The sequence below is a fragment of the Pristiophorus japonicus genome, chromosome 23 (assembly GCF_044704955.1).
Source record: "Pristiophorus japonicus isolate sPriJap1 chromosome 23, sPriJap1.hap1, whole genome shotgun sequence".
Classification (NCBI taxonomy): Eukaryota; Metazoa; Chordata; class Chondrichthyes; family Pristiophoridae; genus Pristiophorus; species Pristiophorus japonicus.
The window spans coordinates 44443748-44462572 of record NC_091999.1 but is presented as its reverse complement, the minus strand read 5'-3'; the positions used below and the strand labels follow the sequence as shown (position 1 = coordinate 44462572).

General features: G+C 46.0%; 1 non-coding gene across 1 annotated transcript; it reads left to right on the top strand.

The window, feature by feature from the left end:
• The first annotated feature begins 17586 nt into the window (after window positions 1-17586).
• Window positions 17587-17669, top strand: trnal-uaa (transfer RNA leucine (anticodon UAA)). Its single transcript has one exon. It is a non-coding gene; the product is annotated as a tRNA-Leu (tRNA).
• The last annotated feature ends 1156 nt before the right edge of the window (window positions 17670-18825 follow it).

Genomic DNA, 18825 nt, shown 5'->3' with positions numbered 1-18825 from the left:
CCAGTTTGTTTCTCTTTCAGTTGGAGTATTGGTTTTCCTTGTTGTCCGATGGCCTTCGCATAACCTCCTCAGGTAATGTCCATCATTGCCCCGTCGATCTTTCCTCCTTTAGCTCAGGGGTTGTAATAAATCCTTTTATATCTGTCTCGTCAAGTGGAGTAAAGCAGAAGTCAATATCCATAATGGTGCATGACGTGTTCCTTTCTTCATTTCAGTTGCCGTGATGGTCATACTCATCTACATATAGATCCATGTCTGCCTCCTCAAGCAGGGTTTCACTTGCCTGACTACTTCCCTCATCTTCTGTTGTGCTACAATGATGCTCCTCTCCCTTTGTAATGATCCACCCTGCAGGCGTCTTTTATTATTGTTACCGTCCCGTTGAGTGGGGCGGGGGGCGGGGTGAGGGGTGGCCGGAGAGGAGGGGGGAGAGCATTATTTACCTCCTCGCCATTTGTGCATCGAATACATTTTTAGCCTTCCAGTTTTAAGTAATTCTACTAAGGTACGCTGGGTGTGTAGAATAATGCATCCTGACATTATTATTGGTTCGTTAACTCTGATGGCCCAAGCCGCACAGTCGAGGGCAGCAACGCACCTGGACAGTCCTGCAGCTACAGGTTGCGGTTTGTCTGAGTAATATGCCACGGTCTATGCCTGTCGCCATGTAATTGAATCACCACCGCGTTATAATAATGGTTAATATGGTAGGTATAGACGTGAAAGGGCCTATTCTGGTCTGGTAGTCCCAGGGCTGGAGCACTTGTGAGAGTTTGTTTTAAACGCACACATGCAGTTTCTTGATCTAGACCCCAGTTTACTGGCTCTTAGGAGGGTTCCCATCCTTTGACCTGTTTCTGTATAGGTTAGGTCATCTTGGCATATTCGGGAATAACATTTCTGCAGTAGTTTAATAGCCCGAGTACCTGCCTGACCCCTTTCACGGTTCCTGGTCTAAGGATTGATTGAATTGTTCCTTACTGTCCTCGGGCATCTGTCTCTTCCCTTACGATATTACGTATCCCAGAAATGTTTCTTCGCTCCTTCTTTCTCCTAAGTCTACTGGTTCCAAAATCCCTGATAATATTCGATGAAAGATGCTCCAGCTGTTATTGAATCCCAGTGGTACCTTCGCCCATGTGTATTGTTATCCATTTACCTTGAAGACAAATTTTCCTTGAGACTCTTTGGCTAAGGGAATGGTCCTAGTTCCATTCACTATATCCAGCATGGTGAATATCTTATGATCTGGATCCAGGCCATGAAAAATTGTGGCTGGACTTGCCACTATTGGGTGTTCTCCGGAAGTCACCTTATTCAGGGAGGTATAATCGGTAGTCAATCGGTAAGACCTGTCGGGTTTCTTCATCAGCCACACAGGTGAATTAATGGAGGCTATTACATGTTTCAATATACTTTGCTCCTCTAATTCATGCACTATCTGACAGACCGCTACCTCAGCTTTGGGTGTTATTTGGAACTGTCGGTGAGCTTTGTGTTCGGGTCCAGGAATTTTGATGGGTGATATCTCTGCTAATCCATAATCTTGTTTGCATTGTGCCCACAGAGTCGGGTATAATTGGCACACGCTACCCCATACACCCTTTGTTTCCCACTCGGGTTGGATTATGGTTGTTCCTACCACTCGTTGCTGCTGGTGTCCCGGGTTTTCGAACTTAATTCGGTTTCGTGCTTATCTCCCAAAATTATCCGATTACGCTGAAGAGCTATCAGTACCCCTATCTCCCTTAATGTATCGCTGCCTTCTGTATGCCTTCTTTATGTTGTCTTCTGTATTCTGACAGCACCAAAACTGTGCAGGTAGCATTACCCCTGTACTTCGACAACACCATCTCACTTCGGGTTGCTTTCTGATATCCCCCACTCTCTCCTTGTATGTTGATGGTCCTATGGGTCAGGGGCAAATCTAAGTTGGTTATTGGGTGTTCTCGGGTTGGGGCGGTGGTGGCAGTGGTACCAGTGGTGCTGGTACCTGTCTGAGCATGTCCATCAGATCTTCCCTGGTTAATGGTATTCCCTTCTTTGCCTGTTTGTGATCTCGCCATCCAGCGCCTTCCTCATAACTCCAGCAATCTTTGGCCAAATGTCCAAGTTTACCACAATTTTGACATGTCCCTTTAGAATTGCTGTAACGTCTGCTTTTCTGCAGGCAATCCCTACTGAAGTTACCTTCCTGATTGCAGTTTAAACATATCAGTGGAGCTGCGCGGGAGTCTGTCCCTTCCTCCTTCGTCTCTGCTGCTAACGCTGTTGCTGCTATTTTTGCTCATTTATCCCTTGTTCTAACTTTAACCACTCTACATGTTCTGCCCATTCCAAAGTTTTATCATAATCATCTCCTGTCTTAAATACTCACTTAATTATCTTTTGATGTGCCTTTCCTAGTCCATCCTTAAACATTTTCAAGAATGCTGCATCATTTCTGTTGCGGTCATCAGCCCCAGAGTGGTTTTTGTATTCAATCCACTTTCGTTCCCCGTACTCCCCAACCCTTTTCCCTGCCTTTTGAGTCACAGTATTCTACTCCAGTCTTTTGTCAGAGTTCTGTATCTCTACTATTTTGCTTTAGCGGGTGGTAACTTATTCAGTACAATTTGTCTCCTGTGGGCTGAGGGGCACCTCCTGTATGGCAATGTGGGCTGCTCTACATCCGCTGGAGCGAATGGTGGTCGTGCGTATCAGTGCCACTGATAAATAGCCATTATCATGTGCCGGGGCCACCTCTACTCCAAACTCATTATCCCTGTCTGATTGACTGTTAGGTTGGAGTTGTGGACTGCACTTACCCACCTTGGTACTGAGGGAGTGTGAGTAACACAGGGTACTGAGGGAGTGTGAGTAACACACGGTACTGAGAGAGTGTGAGTAACACAGGTTACTGAGGGAGTGTGGGTAACACAGGATACAGAGGGAGTGTGAGTAACACAGGGTACTAAGGGAGTGTGAGTAACACAGGGTAATAAGGGAGTGTGAGTAACACAGGGTACTGATGGAATTTGAGTAACACAGGTTACTGAGGTGGTGTGAGTAACACAGGCTACTGAGGAGTTTGAGTAACACACGGTACTGAGGGATTGTGAGTATCACATGAGACTGAGGGTGTGTGAGTAACACAGCGTACTGAGAGAGTGTCAATAACACAGGTACTGAGGGAGTGTGAATAACACGGGGAACTGAGGGGGTTTGAGTAACACAGGGTACTGAGGGAGTGTGAGGAACAAAGGGTACTGAAGGAGTGTGAGTAACACAGGGTGCGGAGGGAGTGTGAGTAACACAGTGTACTGAAGGAGTGTGGGTAACACAGGGGACGGAGCGAGTGTGAGTAACACAGGGTACTGAGTGATTGTGAGTAACAGAGGTTACTGAGGGATTGTGAGTAACACAGGGTACTGAGAGACTGTGAGTAACACAAGGTACTGAGGGATTGTCACTAATTGAGGGTACTGACGCAGTGTGAGTAACAAAGGTTACTGAGGGAGTGTGAGTAACACAGGTTAGTGAGGTACTGTGAGTAACGCAGGGTACTGAGGGAGTGTGAGTAACACAGGATACTGAGGGAGTGTGAGTATCACAAGATACTGAGGGAGTGTGAGTAACACAAGGTACTGAGGGAGTGTTACTAACCCAGGGTACTGAGGGATTGTGAGTAACTCAGGGCACTGAGGGAGTGTGAGTAACACATGGTACTCAGGGAGTGTGAGTAACACAGGGGACAGAGGGAGTGTGAGTAACACGGGTTACTGAGGGAGTGTGAGGTATACAGGGAACTGAGGGCGTGTGAGTAACACAGGGTACTGAGTGTGTGTGAGTAACACAGGGTACTGAGGGAGTGTGAGTAACACAGTAGTCTGAGGGAGTGTGAGTAACACAGAGTACTGAGGGAGTGTGAGCAACACAAGGTCCCGCGGGAGTGTGAGTACCACAGGGTACTGAGGGATTGTGAGTAACACAGGGTACTGAGGGAGTGTGAGTAAGACATGGTACTTAGGGAGTGTGAATAACACAGGGTACAGAGGGAGTGTGAGTAAGACAGGGTACTTAGGTAGTGTGAATAACAAAGGGTACTGAGGGAGTGTGAGCAACACAGGGTACTGAGGGATTGTGAGTAACACAGGTGACTGAGGGATTGTGAGGAACACAGGGTACTGAGGAACTGTGAGTAACACAAGGTACTGAGGGATTGTCAGTAACAGAGGGTACTGACGGAGTGTGAGTAACAAAGTGTACTGAGGCTGTGTGAGTAACACAGGTTACTGAGGTACTGTGAGTAATGCAGGTTACTGAGGGAGTGTGAGTATCGCAGGATACTGGGGGAGTGTGAGTAACACAGGGTACTGAGTGAGTGTGAGTAACACAGATTACTGAGGGAGTGTGAATAACACAGGGTACTGAGGGAGTGTGAGTAACCCAGGTTACTGAGGTGGTGTGAGTAACACAGGCTACTGAGGAGTTTGAGTAACACACGGTACTGAGGCATTGTGAGTAACACATGGGACTGAGGGTGTGTGAGTAACTCAGCGTTCTGAGAGAGTGTCAATAACACAGGTACTGAGGGAGTGTGAATAACACAGGGAACTGAGGGGGTTTGAGTAACACAGGGTACTGAAAGAGTGTGAGTAACACAGGGTACGGAGGGAGTGTGATTAACACAGTGTACTGAAGGAGTGTGAGTAACACAGGGGACGGAGGGAGTGTGAGTAACACAGGGTACTGAGGGATTGTGAGTAACAGATGTTACTGAGTGATTGTGAGTAACACAGGGTACTGAGGGACTGTGAGCAACACAATGTACTGAGGGATTGTCACTAACTGACGGTACTGACGCAGTGTGAGTAACAAAGGTTACTGAGGGAGTGTGAGTAAAAAAGGTTAGTGAGGTACTGTGAGTAACGCAGGGTACTGAGGGAATGTGAGTAACACAGGGTAATGAGGGAGTGTGAGTATCACAGGATACTGAGGGAGTGTGAATAACACAAGGTACTGAGGGAGTGTTACTACCCCAGGGTACTGAGGGATTGTGAGTAAAACAGGGCACTGAGCGAGTGTGAGTAACACATGGTACTCAGGGAGTGTGAGTAACACAGGGGATAGAGGGAGTGTGAGTAACACGGGTTACTGAGGGGGTGTGAGTAACACAGGGTACTCAGGGAGTGTGAGTAACACAGGTTACTGAGAGTGTGTGAGTAACACAGGGTACTGAGGGAGTGTGAGAAACACAGTGTACTGTGGGCACGTGAGTAATACAGCATACTGAGGGAGTGAGAGTAACACAGGGTACTGAGGGAGTGTGAGTAAAACAGGGTATTATGGGAGTGTGAATAACACAGGGTACTGAGGGAGTGCGAGTACCACAGGGTACTAAGGGAGTGTGAGTAACACAGGTTACTGAGGGATTGTGAGAAACACATGGTACTGAGGGAGTGTGAGTAACACAGGGTACTGAGGGAGTGTGAGTAACACAGGGTACGGAGGGAGTGTGAGTAACATAGGGCACTGCGGACGTGTGAGTAACACAGGGTACTGAGGGAGTGTGAGTAACACAGGGTACTGAGGGAGTGTGAGTAACACAGGGTACCGAGGGAGTGCGAGTACCACAGGGTACTAAGGGAGTGTGAGTAACACAGGTTACTGAGGGATTGTGAGAAACACATGGTACTGAGGGAGTGTGAGTAACACAGGGTACTGAGGGAGTGTGAGTAACACAGGGTACGGAGGGAGTGTGAGTAACATAGGGCACTGCGGACGTGTGAGTAACACAGGGTACTGAGGGAGTGTGAGCAGCACAGGGTACTGAGGGATTGTGAGTAACACAGGTGACTGAGGGATTGTGAGGAACACAGGGTACTGAGGAACTGTGAGTAACACAAGGTACTGAGGGATTGTCAGTAACCGAGGGTACTGACGGAGTGTGAGTAACAAAGGGTACTGAGGCTGTGTGAGTAACACAGGTTACTGAGGTACTGTGAGTAATGCAGGTTACTGAGGGAGTGTGAGAAACACAGTGTACTGTGGGCACGTGAGTAATACAGCATACTGAGGGAGTGAGAGTAACACAGGGTACTGAGGGAGTGTGAGTAAAACAGGGTATTATGGGAGTGTGAATAACACAGGGTACTGAGGGAGTGCGAGTACCACAGGGTACTAAGGGAGTGTGAGTAACACAGGTTACTGAGGGATTGCGAGAAACACATGGTACTGAGGGAGTGTGAGTAACACAGGGTACTGAGGGAGTGTGAGTAACACAGGGTACGGAGGGAGTGTGAGTAACATAGGGCACTGCGGACGTGTGAGTAACACAGGGTACTGAGGGAGTGTGAGTAACACAGGGTACTGAGGGAGTGTGAGTAACACAGGGTACCGAGGGAGTGCGAGTACCACAGGGTACTAAGGGAGTGTGAGTAACACAGGTTACTGAGGGATTGTGAGAAACACATGGTACTGAGGGAGTGTGAGTAACACAGGGTACTGAGGGAGTGTGAGTAACACAGGGTACGGAGGGAGTGTGAGTAACATAGGGCACTGCGGACGTGTGAGTAACACAGGGTACTGAGGGAGTGTGAGCAGCACAGGGTACTGAGGGATTGTGAGTAACACAGGTGACTGAGGGATTGTGAGGAACACAGGGTACTGAGGAACTGTGAGTAACACAAGGTACTGAGGGATTGTCAGTAACCGAGGGTACTGACGGAGTGTGAGTAACAAAGGGTACTGAGGCTGTGTGAGTAACACAGGTTACTGAGGTACTGTGAGTAATGCAGGTTACTGAGGTAGTGTGAGTATCGCAGGATACTGAGGGAGTGTGAGTAACACAGGGTACTGAGTGAGTGTGAGTAACACAGATTACTGAGGGAGTGTGAATAACACAGGGTACTGAGGGAGTGTGAGTAACCCAGGTTACTGAGGTGGTGTGAGTAACACAGGCTACTGAGGAGTTTGAGTAACACACGGTACTGAGGCATTGTGAGTAACACATGGGACTGAGGGTGTGTGAGTAACTCAGCGTACTGAGAGAGTGTCAATAACACAGGTACTGAGGGAGTGTGAATAACACAGGGAACTGAGGGGGTTTGAGTAACACAGGGTACTGAGGGAGTTTGAGTAACACAGGGTACTGAAAGAGTGTGAGTAACACAGGGTACGGAGGGAGTGTGATTAACACAGTGTACTGAAGGAGTGTGAGTAACACAGGGGACGGAGGGAGTGTGAGTAACACAGGGTACTGAGGGATTGTGAGTAACAGATGTTACTGAGTGATTGTGAGTAACACAGGGTACTGAGGGACTGTGAGTAACACAATGTACTGAGGGATTGTCACTAACTGACGGTACTGACGCAGTGTGAGTAACAAAGGTTACTGAGGGAGTGTGAGTAAAACAGGTTAGTGAGGTACTGTGAGTAACGCAGGGTACTGAGGGAATGTGAGTAACACAGCGTACTGAGGGATTGTGAGTAACACAGGGGACTGAGGGTGTGTGAGTAACACAGGCTACTGAGGAGTGTGATTAACATAGGGTACTGAGGGATTGTGAGTAACACATGGGACCGAGGGTGTTTGAGTAACACAGCGTACTTAGAGAGTGTGAGTAACACAGGTACTGAGGGAGTGTGATTAACACAGGGCATTGTGGGGGTTTGAGTAACACAGGATACTGAGGGAGTATGAGTAACACAGGGTACTGAAGGATTGTGAGTAACACAGGTTACTGAGGGTGTGTGAGTAACACAGGGTACTGAGGGAGTGTGAGAAACACAGTGTACTGAAGGCACGTGAGTAATACAGCATACTGAGGGAGTGTGAGTAACACAGGTTTATGACTGAGTGTGAGTAAAACAGGGTACTCAGGGAGTGTGAATAACACAGGGTACTGAGGAAGTGTGATTAACATAGGGTACTGAGGACGTGTGAGTAACACAGGGTACTGAGGTAGTGTGAGAAACACAGGGTACTGAGGGAGTGTGAGTAACATAGGGTACTGAGGGAGTGTGAGAAACACAGGTTACTGAGGGAATGTGAGTAACTTAGGATACTGAGGGAGTGTGACTAACACAGGTACTGAGGGCGTGTGAGTAACACAGGGTACTGAGGGAGTGTGAGTAACACGGGGTACTGAGGGGGTGTTGGTAACACAGGATACAGAGGGAGTGTGAGTAACACAGGGTACTAAGGGAGTGTGAGTAACACAGGGTAATAAGGGAGTGTGAGTAACACAGGGTACTGATGGAATTTGAGTAACACAGGTTACTGAGGTGGTGTGAGTAACACAGGCTACTGAGGAGTTTGAGTAACACACGGTACTGAGGGACTGTGAGTAACACATGAGACTGAGGATGTGTGAGTAACACAGCGTACTGAGAGAGTGTCAATAACACAGGTACTGAAGGAGTGTGAGTAACACAGGGTACGGAGGGAGTGTGAGTAACACAGTGTACTGAAGGAGTGTGAGTAACACAGGGGACGGAGCGAGTGTGAATAACACAGGGTACTGAGTGATTGTGAGTAACAGAGGTTACTGAGGGATTGTGAGTAACACAGGGTACTGAGAGACTGTGAGTAACACAAGGTACTGAGGGATTGTCACTAACTGAGGGTACTGACGCACTGTGAGTAACAAAGGTTACTGAGGGAGTGTGAGTAACACAGGTTAGTGAGGTACTGTGAGTAACGCAGGGTACTGAGGGAGTGTGAGTATCACAAGATACTGAGGGAGTGTGAGTAACACAAGGTACTGAACGAGTGTGAGTGTCACAAGATACTGAGGGAGTGTGAGTAACACAAGGTACTGAGGGAGTGTTACTAACCCAGGGTACTGAGGGATTGTGAGTAACTCAGGGCACTGAGGGAGTGTGAGTAACACATGGTACTCAGGGAGTTTGAGTAACACGGGTTACTGAGTGGGTGTGAGTAACACGGGTTACTGAGTGAGTGCGAGTAACACGGGTTACTGAGTGAGTGTGAGTACCACAGGAGTCTGAGGGAGTGTGAGTAACACAGGGTACTGAGGGAGTGTGAATAACACAGGGTACTGAGCGAGTGTGAGTAACACAGGGTACTGAGGGAGTGTGATGTGTATGTGTTTGTATGTGGGGTTGGGGTTGAAGCTCAGATTCTCACAGAGACAGAATGCAGGTTCTCACAGGACCAGGATAGCCGAGTGGTTAAGCCGTTGGCCTTAAAATACAATGTTTTTTTTTCCCGCGTGTGTTCGTCCCCCACTCCTGGTATCTGTTTAATTTAACACGGATTTCCTCCCATTCTGATCAGTGAGACCGGATTTTCATCGGTTGAATCAGCAATTTTCTGTAACAATGTGACACTCTGAACCGATAATGAAATGAAATTGTGAAATGTATCTGTCTCGCTCGGTCTCTCCCTCTCTCTCTCTTCAGAGAGTTTTGTATGTGTTTGTATGTCTGAGTCTTTGTCTCTCTCAGTCTGACTCACTCTGTCTGTCCCTGTTTCTCTGTTTGTCTCTGTCTCTCAATCTGTCTCTTTCTCACGGTGCCACGTCTGTTCCAATGGGATTCTCTCAGACTCTTTGTCTGACTGGCTCTCTCTTTCCCATCATTTCGGTCTGTCCCTGTCTTTGCCTGTCTCTGTGAATCCCTGCCTGTAAGCTGAGAAGTATTTCCATCATTTTCTGTTTTAGTCTCTGTCGCTCTCTCTCCATCTGTCTCTCTCCTTGTCACTGTCTTTATCATTGTCTTCCTCTCACTCTTTCCCTCTCTCTCTCTTAATAGATCACACACACACATCTCTGTATATGGAAATGTTTGAGTCTTTTTCTCACTCAGTCTGCCTCTGCTTCTCAGTCTCACACTTACTGTCTCTCGTTGTCTCTATCTCGCTGTATGTCTCTCCCTGTTTGTCGGTTTGTCTCTGTCTCTCAATGTTTCTGTCGACTTCTCATGGTGTCCAGTTCTGTTCACAGCTCGCTTCCTGCTCTGATAGAACTCATGCTCGTTAGTATAGCGGTGAGTATCCCCGCCTGTTCCGCCGGAGACCGTGGTTCTACTTCCCGACGCGGTGGCAGCATTTACAAAATGCAGAATTTTACTTCTGTTTCTTGGTGTTGATTCATATTAAAAAGTTCCAGAGCAATATAGAACAGTACAAATACAGTAAGAGGAGATTGCCTCTTCCAGATTTTTAGCAAACGGAGACTTTTTCCGGATTCTGTGGCCGTTTGCTGCACAGAGATGGATGACTTAGTTTTATCTGAGTACCATTTAATGATGCAGCGAGCCAGTAGTCGTGGCCGAGTGGGTAAGACAATGGACAAAAAATCCATCGGGGTTTCTCTGCGCAGGTTTGAATCCTGCCGACTATGTTTCTCAGCATATTTCATTCTGTTTCACAATTTAACCACGTTACTGCGAAACTGATTCTGAGATAGATGGAGCAACGTCCCACATCTTTCGATGCAGCCGCTGTTTTCTTTCTTACATCAATCTGCAGTATTCACGATACATACGGATAGAAAAACGCAAAAACCAGCCAAAGTAGCCTCAGTGACCCTGCCTGTCTATCCATCTATTTGTCTAAGGCAACCTGTGTGTATCTTGATCTGGTGTCATTGTACATCAGTCATTGAAAGTTGGCATGTAGGTGCAGCAGGCGGTGAAGAAAACAAATGGCATGTTCGCCTTCATAGCTAGGGGATTTGAGTATGGGAGCAGGAAGATATTACTGCAGTTGTACAGGGCCTTGGTGAGGTCACACCTGGAATATTGTGTTCAGTTTTGGTCCCCGAATCTGAGGAAGGACGTCCTTGCTGTTGATGGAGTACAGCGAAGGTTCACCAGCATGATTCCCGGGATGGCAGGATTGACATATGAGGAGAGACTCGATCAACTGGGCTGGTATCCACTGGAGTTTAGAAGACTGAAAGGGGATCTCACAGAAACATATAAAATTCTGACGAGATTGGACAGCTTAGAGGCTGAAAGAATGTTCTCGTTGCTAGGGAGTATGAGAACAAGGATTACAGTCTAAGAGTAAGGGGTAAGCCATCTAGGACCGAGATGAGGTGAAACTTCTTCACTCAGAGAGTGGTTAACCTGTGAAATTTTCTACTGCAGAAATTCGTTGTGGCCAGTTCGTTAGATATATTCAAAAGGGAGTTAGATATGGCCCTTACGGCTAAAGGGATGAAGGGGTATGGAGAGAAAGCAGGAAAGGGGTACTGAGGTAGAATGATCAGCCATGATGTTATTGAATGGTGGTGCAGGCTCGAAGCGCCGAATGGCATATTCCTGCACCTAATTTCTATGTTTCTATGTTGATGCGTGTATATTTTTGGTTATTTTATGTGTGTGTGTCTCTGTGTATGTGCAATTGTCTGTGGAAATCATCACCATGAATTTGGTGCGTCCTGGAACTTTTAAAAAAACTTGGGGAAAATAATGCGGTTGTGAAATTGACGCTCCGCCTGCACACTCGGATGGATGTGAAAGGTCCCAGAGCATTACTCGAAAAAGAATAGGAGAGTTGCCCCCGTGTCAATATGACTAAAAATTTTCGAGAATGCTCCCTGAGACCCCCTGTGTCTGTGTGTGTGGAGTTGAAGCCCAAATTCTGACAGAGACAAAGCCCGTTTATGCCACGTCCAGGATGGCCGAGTGGTTAAGGTGTTGGACTTCAGATCCAATGGAATTATAACTGCGAGGGTTCGAACCCCACAACTGGTAATTGCTTAATTAAACAGAGATTACTTCCCATGCTGCTCAGTGATACCCGATTTACATCTGTTGCATTTGCATGTTTCAGTGACACTCTGAGCAGATAATGAAAGGTATCTGTATCGTTCAGTCTCTGCCTCTCTCTCTTTTTGGAGAGCTGTGCATGTGTTTGAGTCTTTGTCTCTCTTCGTCTGCCACTTGTGCAGTTCTGTTCCAAAGGGATTCTCTCAGACTCTCTATCTGACCGTCTCTCTCTTTCCCATCATCTCTGTCTGTGTTGGTCCCTGTCTCTAAACTGATGAGTCATTCCATCATTTTCTGTTTTTGTTTCTATGTCTCTCTCTATCTGTCTTTCTCTCTATCTGTCTCCCTTTTTGTTCTGTCTTTTTCTTGTCATTCCATCACTATTTGCCTCCCTCTCTTTATGGAGCACGCAAACACATCTCTGTGTATGTAAGACTTTGAGTGTGTGTCTCACTCAGTCTGACCATCCCTCTCAGTCTAAAACTTTCTGTCTCTCTCTGTCTCTATCTCGCTGTCTCTCTCCCCCTGTTTCCCTGTTTGTCTCTGGGTCTCAATGTGTCTGTCTCTTTCTCACGGTGTCCAGTTCTGTTCGAATGGGATTCTCTCAATCTCTCTGTCTGACTGTCTCTCTCTTTCCCATCATCACTGTCTGTCTATGCCTCTGCCCGTCCGTATCTCTTTGCCTATCGTGGTTAGTTCCTGTCTCTAACCTACTGAGTATTTCCATCATTGTCTGTTTATATCTTTGTCTCTCTCTCTATCTGTCGCTCTCTCTCTATCTGTCTCTCTCCTTGTCACTGTCATTAACACTGTCTTTGTCTCACTCTTTCCCTCTCTCTCTTTATAGAGCACACACACATAACCCTGTATATGTATGTGCTTGAGTCTTTTTCCCACTGCGTCTGCCTCTCCTTCTGAGTCTCACACTTTCTGGCTCTCGTTGTCTCTATCACGTTGTCTGTCTCTCCCTGTTTGTCGGTTTGTCTCTGTCTCTCAATGTGTCTCTCGACTTCTCATGGAGTCCAGTTCTCTTCACAGCTCGATTCCTGCTCTGACCAAACCCACATGCGTTGGTATAGTGCTTAGTATCCCGGCCTGTTATGCAGAAGACAGGGTTTCAATTCCCCAACGGGCAGGAAGCTTTTTCAAAATGCAGGATTTTACTTCTGTTTCTTGGGAAAGATTCATATTAAAAAGTTCCAGTGCAATACAGAACAGTAAAAATACAGGAAGAGGAGATTTTTTCAGAATTCTGTGTCATCTGCTGCAGATGTTGGATGACTGAATTTTATCTGAGTAACATTTGAAAACATAACGAGTAGTCGTGGCCGTGAGGTTACAGCGATGGACTAAAAAATCCATCGTATTTTCCCGCTGCAGGTCGAATCCTGCCGACTACGATTCTCAGCATTTTTCATTCCATTTCACAATTTAACCAGGTCTCTGCAAAACTCATCCTGAGATAGATGGAATAAAGTCCCACGCCTTTCAAAACTGTCATTTTTTAAATAATTGTTATTAAACTGCAATATTCACGATACTTACGTATAGAAAAACGCAATAATCAGCCAAAGTTGCGACAGTGATTCAGCCTGTCTATCCCTCTATATGTCTAAGACATCTGTGCATGTCCGTTGATGCGAGTATATTTTTGCTTATGTGTGTGTGTGTCTGTGTCTGTCGATCTGTATATATATACATATATAGATCTGTGTATGTGCAACTGTCTGTATAAATATTCACCATGAATTTGGTATGTCATGAAACTTTTTTAAAAAACTTGAGGAAAATTATACGGTTGTGAACTTTGATATCGGCTTTGGTTCAGTGGCGGTAATCTCGACTGAATCTGGAGTTTGTGTGTTTAAGTCGCACTCCTGAGACTTGAGCAGATAATCTTGGCAGACACTCAAGTGCAGTACTTGGGGAATTTTGCATTGTTGAAGCTGTTGACTTTCGGAAGAAATGTTAAATTAAAACTCCGTCTGCACCCTCGGGTGGATCACAGCATTACTCAAAAAAGATTAGGAGAGTTGCCCCCATGTCAATATTACTAAAAATGTCCCTAAATGCTCACTGAAACCCGATGTGTATGTGTGTGTCTGTGGGGTGGAGTTGAAGCCCAGATTCTCACAGAGACAGAATCGAAACACTGGAAGGACCAGGCTGGCCGAGTGGTTAAGGCGTTGGCCTTAAAATTCAATGGGATTTTCCCACGAGGGTTCGTACTCGAATCTCTTTAATTTATCACTGATTTCCTCCCATGCTGATCAGTGATACCCGATTTTCATCTGTTGAATCAACAATTTTCTGTTAATCTGTGACACTCTGAGCCAATCATGAAATTAAATTGTGAAATGTATCTGTGTATCTCAGTCTCTGCCTTTCTGTCTTTAGAGAGCTGTGCATGTGTTTGTGTGCTTGAGTCTGAGTCTGACTCACTCTGTTTGTGACTGTTTCTCTGTTTGTCTCTGTCTCTCAATCTGTCTCATTCTCACGGTGCCCATGTCTGTTCCAATGGGATTCTCTCAGACGCTTTGTCTGACTGTCTCTCTCTTTCCCATCATCTCTGCCCATGTCTTTGCCTGTCTCGCTTTGTCCCTGTCTATAACCTGATGAGTATTTTCATCATTTCCTGTTTTAGAAACATTGAAACATGGAAAATAGCTGCAGGAGTAGGCCATTAGGCCCTTCGAGCCTGCGCCGCCATTCAATATGTTCATGGCTGATCATTCCTTCAGTTTCCCTTTCATGCTTTCTCTCCATATCCCTTCACCCCCTTATCCGTAAGGGCCATATCTAACTCCCTCTTGAATATATCCAATGAACTGGCATCCACAACTCTCTGCGCAGGGAATTCCACAGGTCAACAACTCTGTGAGTGAAGAGAAGTTTCTCCTCATCTCAGTGCTAAATGGTCTACCCCTTATCCTAAGACTATGTCCCCTGGTTCTGGAACTCCCCAACATCGAGAACATTCTTCCCGCATCTAACTTGTACAGTCCCGTCAGAATCTTATATATTTCTATGAGATCCCCTCTCAGCATTCTAAACGCCAGTGAATAAAGGCCCAGTTGATCCAATCTATCCTCATATGACAGTCCTGCCATCCCTGGAATCAGTCTGTTGACAATATCGGACCAAGTCAGCATGGATTTATGAAAGGGAAATCATGCTTGATGAATCTTCTGGAATTTTTTGAGGATGTAACGAGTAGAGTGGACAAGGGAGAACCAGTGGATGTAGTCAAGAGATTGGTGCACAAAGTCCAAGCGCATGGTATTGGGATTAATGCACTGACGTGAATAGAGAACTGTTTGGCAACTGGTTTGCTGCACTCCCTCAATAGCAAGAACGTCCTTCCTCAGACTAGGAGACCAAAACTGAACACAATATACCAAGTCTGGCCGCCTCACTCAGGCCTTGTACAACTGCAGTAAGGTCTCCCTGCTCCTATATTCAAATCCCCTAGCTATGAAGGCCAGCATACCATTTGCCTTCTTTACCGCCAGCTGTACCTGCATGCCCACTTTCAGTGACTGATGAACCATGACACCCAGGTCTCGTTGCACCTCCCCTTTTTCTAGTCTGCCGCCATTCAGATAATATTCTGCCTTCGTGTTTTTGCCCCCAAAATGGATAACTTCACATTTATCCAGATTATACTGCATCTGCCATATATTTTCCCACTCACCTAATCTGTCCAAGTCACCCTGCAGCCTCTTAGCATCCTCCTCACAGCTCGCACCGCCACCCAATTTAGTGTCATCCGCAAACTTGGAGATATTTCACTCTATTCCTTCAACGAAATCGTTAATGTATATTGTAAAGAGCTGGGGTCCCAGCACTGAACCCTGCGGCACACCACTAGTAACTGCCTGCCATTCTGAAAAGGACCTGTTTATCCCGATTCTCTGCTTCCTGTCTGCCAACCAGTTCTCTATCACGTCAGTACATTAATCCCAATACCATGCGCTTTGATTTTGTGCACCAATCTCTTGTGCGGGACCTTGTCAAAAGCCTAGTGAATGTCCAAATACAACACATCCACTGGTTCTCCCTTGTCCACTCTACTCGTTACATCCTCAAAAAATTCCAGAAGATTCGTCAAGCATGATTTCCCTTACATAAATCTATGCTGACTCGGTCCGATCCTGTCACTGCTTTCCAAATGGGCTGCTATATCATCCTTAATGATTGATTCCAACATTTTCCCCACTACTGATGTCAGGCTAACCGGTCTACAATTATCCGCTTTCTCTCTCCCTCCTTTTTTTAAAAAGTGCCGTCACATTAGCTACCCTCCAGTCCATAGGAACTGATCCAGAGTTGATAGATTGTTGGAAAATGATCACCAATGCATCCACTTTTCTAGGGCCACTTCATTAAGTACTCTGGGATGCAGACTATCAGGACCCAGGGATTTATCGGCCTTTAATCCCATCAATTCCCCAAACACAATTTCCCGCCAATAAGGATATATTTCAGTTCCTCATTCTCACTAGACTCACAGTCCCCTAGTACATTTGGAAGGTTTTTTGTATCTTCCTTTGTAAAGACAGAACCGAATTATTGTCTCTATCTCTCTCTATATCTGTCTTTCTCTCTATCTGTCTTCCTCTTTGTCTCTCTCTTTGTCACTGTCTTTGTCTCTGTCATTCCATTACTATTTGCCTCCCTCTCTTTATGGAGCACACAAACACATCTCTGTGTATCTATATGTTTGAATCTTTCTGTCATTCACTCTGACCCTCCCTCTCAGTCTCAAAGTTTCTGTCTCTCTTTGTCTCTATCTCGCTGTCTGTCTCTCCCTGTTTCCCTGTCTCTCACCTTATCTGTCTCTTTCTCACGATGTCCAGTTCTGTTCCAATGGGATCCTCTCAGTCTCTCTGTCTGACTGTCTTTCTCATTCCCATCAGCTCTGTCTGTCCATGTCTCCACCTGTCTCTATCTTTGCCTGTCTCTGTTAATTCCTTTCTCTAACCTGCTGAATATTTCCATCATGTTCTGTTTATATCTCTGTCTATCTCTCTATCTGTCGCTCACTCTTTCTCTGTCTCTCTCTTTGTCACTGTCTTTGTCACTGTCTTTCTCTCACTCTTTCCCTCTCTCTCTTGAAAGAGCACACACACAAACATCTCTGTATATGTGTGTGTTTGAGTCTTTTTCTCACTCAGTCTGCCTCTCCTTCTCAGTCTCATACTTTCTGTCTCACGTTGTCTCTATCTCGCTGTCTGTCTCTCCCTTTTTGTCGGTTTGTCTCTGTCTCTCAATGTGCCTGTCGACTTCTCATGGTGTCCAGTTCTGTTCACAGCTCGATTGCTGCTCTGACAAAACAAAAGCACGTCAGTACCTCGGTAGTATAGTAATTAGTATCCCCCCCTGTCACGCGCGAGGTCGGGGTTCAATTCCCTGAAGAGGGTGGAGCTTTTTCAAAATGTTAAATATTACTTCGATATGTCCTGGAACGTTATAAAAAGACTTGGGGAAAGTAATACGGATGTGAGCTTTGGTATCGGCTTTGGTTCAGTGGCAGCATTCTCGACTGAATCAGGAGGCTGTGTGTGTAAGTCCGACTCCTGAGACTTGAGCAGAGAATCTTGGCTGACACTCAAATGCAGTACTTGGGAAATTTTGCATTGTTGAAGCTGTTGATTTTCGGATGAAATGTTAAATTGAAGCTCCGTCTGCACCCTCGTGTGTATGTGAAAGTTTCCAGAGCATTACTCGAAAAATAATAGGAGAGTTGCGCCTGTGTCAATATTATGATGAATATTTGAAAATGCTCATTGAAAACCTGTGTCTCTGAGAGTGGATCTGCAGCCCAGATTCTCACAGAGACAAAATCCGAATGCTGACAAAACCAGAATGGCCGAGTGGTTTAGGCGTTGGACATAAAATCCAATGGGTTTATACCTGCATGGGTTCGAACCCCACTCCTGGTAAATCTTTAAATTCAAACCGATTACCTCCCATCTTGCTCAGTTATACCTGAATATATTCTGTTGAATCTGCACATGTCGATAACTTTATAACGTTCTCAACTGACAAAAAAATGGGATTATGCAATGTTTCTGTGCCTCTCAACCTCTGTCTTAAGAGAGCTCTTTCTGTGTTTGTGTTTGAGTCTGACTCACTCTGTCTGAGGAATTACAAGCTGAATTTAGGGAGCTGGGAGGTAAATTAACAAATAGGACCTCAAAGGTAGCAATTTCAGGATAGCGACCACTACCACCTGCGAGTCAGAGTCGGAATCGCAGGATAGCTCAGATGAATGTGTGGTGCAGAACGGAGGGATTCAATTTCCTGGGACATTGGAACCGGTTCTGGGGGAGCTGGGACCACTGCAAACGGGACGCTTTGCACCTGGGCAGAACCAATGTCCACAGGGGAAAGTTTGCTCGTGTTGTTGGGGAGGGGTTGAACTAATATGGCAGTGGGATGGGCAACTATGCAGTGAGACAGAGGGAAGTAAAATGGGGGCTGAAAAGTAAAGGTGGAGGGCAGAGAAACCCAAGGCAAAAACCAAAAAGGGCCACATTGCAGCCAAATTCTAAAGGGACAAGGTGTGTTAAGATAACAAGCCTGAAGGCAATGTGCCTCAATGCGAGGAGTATTCGTAATAAGGTGGACAAATTAAATGCACAGGCAGCAATTAATGAATATGATGTAATTGGCATCACGGAGAAATGGCTCCTGGGTGACGAAGGCTGGGAACGCAACATCCAGGGAGATTCACCATTCAGGAAGGATAGACAGAAAGGAAAAGGAGGTGGGGTGGCATTGCTGATTGAAGAGGAAATTAACGCAATAGTAAGGAAGGACATTCGCGTGGATTCTGTGTGGGTGGAGCTGCGGAATATCAAAGGGAAGAAAACGCTAGTGGGAGTTGTGTATCACCAAACAATCGTAGTGAGTTTGGGGACAGCATCAAACAAGAAAGTAGGGATGTGTGCAACATAGGTACAGAAGTTATCATGGGAGACTTTAATCTACTTATAGATTGGGCTAACCAAACTGGTAGCAATACGGTGGAGGAGGATTTGCTGGAGTGTATTCGAGATGGTTTACTCGACCAATATGTCGAGGAACCATCTGGAG